Source organism: Triticum urartu, chromosome 3A, assembly GCF_056163025.1.
Source record: "Triticum urartu cultivar PI428250 chromosome 3A, HENAU_Tu73, whole genome shotgun sequence".
Lineage (NCBI taxonomy): Eukaryota > Viridiplantae > Streptophyta > Magnoliopsida > Poales > Poaceae > Triticum > Triticum urartu.
In genome coordinates, this window is record NC_141875.1 from 646,499,210 (window position 1) to 646,505,136 (window position 5,927).

The 5,927-nt window shown below is 42.8% G+C and overlaps 1 pseudogene; it reads right to left on the reverse strand.

Annotated features, from left to right (window-relative positions):
- Positions 1–335: 335 nt before the first annotated feature.
- LOC125549009 (serine/threonine-protein phosphatase 7 long form homolog) lies at positions 336–2,809 on the reverse strand (annotated as a pseudogene).
- Between the last annotated feature and the right edge of the window lie 3,118 nt (positions 2,810–5,927).

Consider the following 5,927-nt stretch of genomic DNA (forward strand, 5'->3'; position numbering starts at 1 on the left):
GGACGTGCTTACTGATTTGCATTTATGTTCCCACATTTTCCTTAAGATGTAAACAAAATTATACTCCGGATACGAGTTTGAAACTATTTTCTGGATGTGAGACACGAACCAAAAAAAATAACTTTGAGAAAAGGAATTCATATTCTGCAGCGAATTGAAGAACCTGACCTCCCCGCAGACATGACATTCGATTTATTTTCCTTTCACAGTAGCAATCTGGAATATTCTCATGAATGCGTGGCACAACAAAGCCAAAAAAGTTTTGCAGTTTCCTGTGACATGTCACAAGCTGCCACTATTCGATATGCCCTCTGTACTTTACAACCAAAATATGTTCACTTAACAGGAACTGTAGCAACAACCTAAAACTGAAGCAGTACCAAGAATTCTAACTTGAAAGCCATTCTTTAGTAACCATGGCAGGATACTTTCAGTACAACATCAGTCATACTTTCCAGCTTTCAGTTTAAGTTGGTAGATAACAAGTTGCACTAGACAACTAGAATGAAGTAGAAAATGTCTTAAATCAAACTCAGACAAATTTAGCATTTGGTGACAACATGATGCCATATTCATACAAGGTAGGTTGCCACATGAACTTATCAAATAAGGAGTGAGAAAACTTAGTTTTTAAACTATTACAATCCATATTGGGGATGGCCATTCTAATCAACTGCTTGCTACGGACTCCTAGATTGATGCCTACTAGTTCTAACCAGCTCATTAGAGTTGGTCTGTTGGGTCACTTGACCTACATCTTGTGTTGTAGGTTCTCCATCGCTCATTGCTTCACCAGCCTTCAAGTATGTTGTAAAACCTTTGCTAGAGTATATCCATTCATTAAACACATTAGAATTGCTCTCTTTTGGGGGGCTTGGTGGCTGAGCAATATAGGAAGCATCATCGTCAGATGGAATATCTTCAATCTTCAGTGGTAACCTAGCCTCAGTGAGCATGCTTTGCAGCCTAGGCTCCAAGTTCAGATCTAACAAATTTCCTACACAGGACCTCAATACAGATTTCCCTATCTTCTTGCATCTACTAGTAGTAGCACATTTTATCCCCCATGCGGCATTCTTTAACTCACGTAACCCCTACAAGTGACAAAACAAATATTGCATTACACATTTATTACTATATAATGCAAATAATACAATTAAAGTGTTGCACACACTTACAATTCGAGCCAGTGGCGGACCACTAGGCATGTAGCCAGTCCATTCGATACTATCTCGAGGATATGGAATAGGTTTATCTAGGCCGCCCAAGCACTGAGAATCGAAGAATACTGTGTACATACCATTTTGTTGGAACCAATGTATGTAATCAGGGAAACTAGCTACATCGAAGGGAATTTCTTCTGACAACACACTTGCTTGAACGCGATTGTATTCTTGAACGTAATTGACATGGAATTCCTCCCAATTATGCGATTTTCCTGCAGAATGCTTAATTTGTCGCTGTCTCCGAAGCTCTGCCTCGCCACGTGGAATAGAAGGTGGAATGGCCTGTCTTAATCCAAATTGTCGCATCACCCTATCTGGATAGTGAAACTCCACAATTCAACAATGCATGAGTGGTACTCTAGCATACCACCAACCAGAATCATCATGAACTTGGATAGGCATCTGCTCCAGAAGATCATCATATGGTTGCCAATCAATTGCACCTTCTCGAATCAAATCAATCTGATTCCGATAGTATTCATTACCTATATATATTTCATTGCAAGGTAAGAAAAATATTTGTGGTAGCACAAATGACGTGTAATAAATTTAGTTATTAGAATACAATACCAGCATTATGAGGGACATCAAATGCGTGTGCAGCACACCACTTTGCTCCAAAAACAGGGTTATAATCCAAATGTACTTCTTCATCTTCCTCTTCTTCAGGTTCCTCTCCTTCTTTAGGCTTCTCAAAAATAACTTTAGGACGACCAAGTGGCAAACGGGACCAAGACCATAATTGTAGTAGCAATAAAGGCCCTGAAATTTCTAGTCTCTCCTTCTCAGCACACATGCTCAATTGTCTATACAACAGAGCAAGAGTAGCTGCTCCCCAATTATACTCTGTTGGCTGTCCTAAAATTTGCATAAATTGGAGATACATAGCTGGCACTCCATCTCCAGATGTATCCGTAAGGACTATGGAGCCAAGGATTTCTAGAACAAGTGCTCGAGCATGCCAATTAATATCCCTATCCATTGGATTATCCGGCAACACATGGAAGCGTTCTCGTAGTTTTCCCAAATTTAGAGAGTATTGTGAATCCCTCACAACAATATTATCATCACTTTTTCTCCTTTTCTTTTGTTTCACGTGTTGTTCATCCATGGGAATCCCAAGCAACCTCTCAACTAATTCCGACCATGGCGCATCAGCTATGCCAACAAGTGGTTTACCATGCATAGGCAGCCCCCACAAACAACTGACGTCTTGCAGTGTAATAGTCATTTCTCCTATAGGTAAGTGAAAACTATTTGTCTTGGGCCGCCAACGTTCCACCAACGCTGATATCAAGTATTTGTCGACATTGATTTTCCTCATCATTGCAATCTGATAAAAACCAAGGTTCTCTAAAGCTGGCCTACATAGAGGATCAAATGGGATGCCAACACGATGACACCGTACGTTCAAGGAAACATTAGGCTGCATTAATACAAACAGAAATCAGTTTAAGCCAAACACCAAGTATAACAGGCCACATGCAAATTCAACAAAGACTCACATTTTCCCAAGATTTGGATATTTTATGTTGGCTGTGAGGCATCCATAATAAATCACTAAAATGCCCATTTGTATTCATTTCAGTACCCTGTCACAAGATAAAAGGAACAAGTAAGCCTTCGGAGTGCACTACATCAATCATTTGCATTTATTCTTCAGAGTATTAGATAAACCTCAGTAAATCATATTATCTCTCAGTAAGAGCTATGCTTATGAAACCAATGACAAATCACTAAAGCAGCCGCATGAGCAATATCAATCATTTACTGTCAACTACATACAAGTACCAGGTTGCACACTTCCAGTCATGAAAATTCAGGACTAGAATTTTTTTGGCACAATATCAATACCAATCTATTAATCAGAAGAAGAGACAAATACCATGCAATACATAGAAGATATCTGCTAGCATCTACTGTAGTGTGCTATTCAATTGGAGATCAGGAAGAACATACAGTTTGAGGGAAAAATAACAGTACCTACCGTCCTGTGCTCCGGCGGGTGACGATTGAGGCTGCGAGGAATGCAGGGACGAGGAACGGAACAGACGTGGTGACCGCGGTCGAGAGAAGATAGAAGGGCCGTCAACTCCGCCAATCTCGCCGTGGTGGCGCAACCTACTTTGACAGTGAGGAGGTGGACGAGGGGATTACAGGGAGGCGGCCTTGAGGAGTTTGGCGAGAGATGAGGTGGAGGGCGGAGGCGGCCGTGGATAGGTGGTCGCGGGGATCAAAGGTGGAGGGCGGCGGCGGCGGCCGTGGAGAGGTGGCCGAGGTGATAATGGGCCAAAGTTGCTGGATTGCGGATGGGGTCCAACCTAACGGTGGCCGTGATCGATGCTAGCGCCCCGATCTGGATGTCGCTTATACTAGCGTCCACGTGTGGATGCTGTAATGCCTAGCGTTCTTCCTATTTCTCAAATTAGGAATTATCCTTTCCTTGTTTCATAATTCCGTGATTATTAATTACTATTAATAAAAATTTTGGAGAAAAGAAGCAGCCCATGGAGATATGCTATAGAAAGGCCCACACAGATGGCTCGCTTACTATGCATCTTTCCAACCAACCATGCAAAAAAAAAACTATGCATCTTTCCTTATTGCTGCCGATAGATCCCGTACGTACGTGTCCGATGTCCCCCCTAGGCTGTTTTATCCGTTTGTGGAAGCTTTTAGTCGGTAGATTTGATATTAGTTTCTCTCTCAAGCACGCCACGGTGACCAAAGCGAGGCAGGGTAGATTGCTACTCTCTCCGTTCTGTACTAAATCAGCGACTATTAATATGGATTGGAAGGAGTAGTAAAATATAGAATAAATTCTATACGTGTTTGATGATAAGTTGGTGGTTATTAGACATGTACTTGAAGGTGTTTCCTAATGAAGGTCATAGTAATTTTCTGTATTACTAAGAGCAACTTTAGCAGACCTCGCATCCTGTCGGCCCGCAAAACGCGTTTGCAGTTCACGCAAAACCGCTTTTGCGGGTCGGCGCGGGCTGGCACAGATGCAGACCCCTCCAAACAGATTCGTAAAAAAATATATTCGTGGAATATGCCTTTTTACGGGTCGGCATTTACAGGATCTGCTTGGGCACCACCGCGACGACCCGCAAACAGATAAACTGCAAATCTCGCATTTGACATAGGATTTCACAAACAAGTTCAAATTCAAACGACATAAACAGTTTCACGCGCAAATAGAAGCCAAGTTCATTACGGCTAACGCAAAAGAGGGCCCTGCAAAAGGTTTGCGCCCATGTCCGGCATCATCTTGATCGATCTTCACTCCGCGCCATCGAGTCCATCTTGAAGTTCATCGGCGCCACCGAATCCACCTCCGGCGCTTGTTCCAACTCCCGTACCGAAATCATCCACATTGACACCATATGGAGCGGAGAAAACATCACCGGAACTGTAGCACGGACCGGCCGACGCCACCATTCTTCTCTTCAAGATTTCTCTCCTTGCCATATCATGCCATGTTTTGGTGAGGTCGTCCATGTCATTGCGGTTCATTGACATGATCTTGTTCTCTTTGGCGAGCAACATGGACATGGATTTGTTTTCAGCGACGCGTGCTCTTCTCTTCTCGATGGCAGCTTTGCGCAGCCCCTCTTCTTTGAGCAACTGCCACTTTTCTTGCTTCTCCTTCACCTTCTTCTCGGCCAACTCTTTCTTGATCTCCAGCGACTTCAACAACATCGACTCATTGGATTGCACCATGGCATCAATCTTTTCCCTCAAGCTCGATGCTTCCTGATCTCTCTTCATCTTCTCATTGGTCTTCTTGTCGCCATCGAGCTTGTGCAAATTTCTTGGGCCATCATCATCCTCATCTTCATCCATGTTTGTAAGTGAGCCTCTCTTTGGTGGGGATTCTTTGTCGATCAACTTTCACTTCTCGCACTTTTGGAGCAACTCCCAACAATGCTCTATTTTGAAAAATTTGCCTTCCGAAGCTTCCATGTCCTTGTATCTATGTTGAGAAATCTTGTCCTACACAATGTGAATAAAGTGATCCAATCATTTTCCATGATGCAATATGATGATGCACAATTTGAACAAAGGCAAAACAAACTCACATAGTCGGACTTCACGGTGCCACTTGGAGGTGCATTGCGGACTTGCTCCAAGCAAGCTGCCCAATGGCTACACATAGGCTTGATATTCTCCGAACACCCTTGAAGTGACCGAAATGTGCGTGGAGTCCTATTGCGATCCTTTGCCATAATGCGGAAGTATCACTACTAGGGAAAACCCTAGTAGTAGTGCGGGTTTAATGCCCACTAGTAGCGCGGGCTGCCGCGCTACTAATAAGGCGCTACAATTATTACTTAGCAGTAGCGCGTGCGACACGCGCTACTGCTAAGACACATAGTGGCAGTGCTTGTTCACTCCCGCGCTGCTGCTAATCTAGCTAGTTGCAGCATGTTTACTATCCATCGCTACTAGTATTCTTTTTTTCATTTTTTTCATTTTTAGTGTATTTATACCCCGTTATACAAATTTTGGTACAATACCAATTATGAGGTTTATATCATTATGTCCATAACAGTGTGTCAAATAAAGGTGGATTAGGTTCAAGTGGAGGCAATATGTGATGCATGTCAAAAGTATATTACTAATCTAAACTTGATCTAGTTTGGACTAGTAGTACTTTCGATGTGCACCACAGGTTGCCTCCACTTGAATCTAATC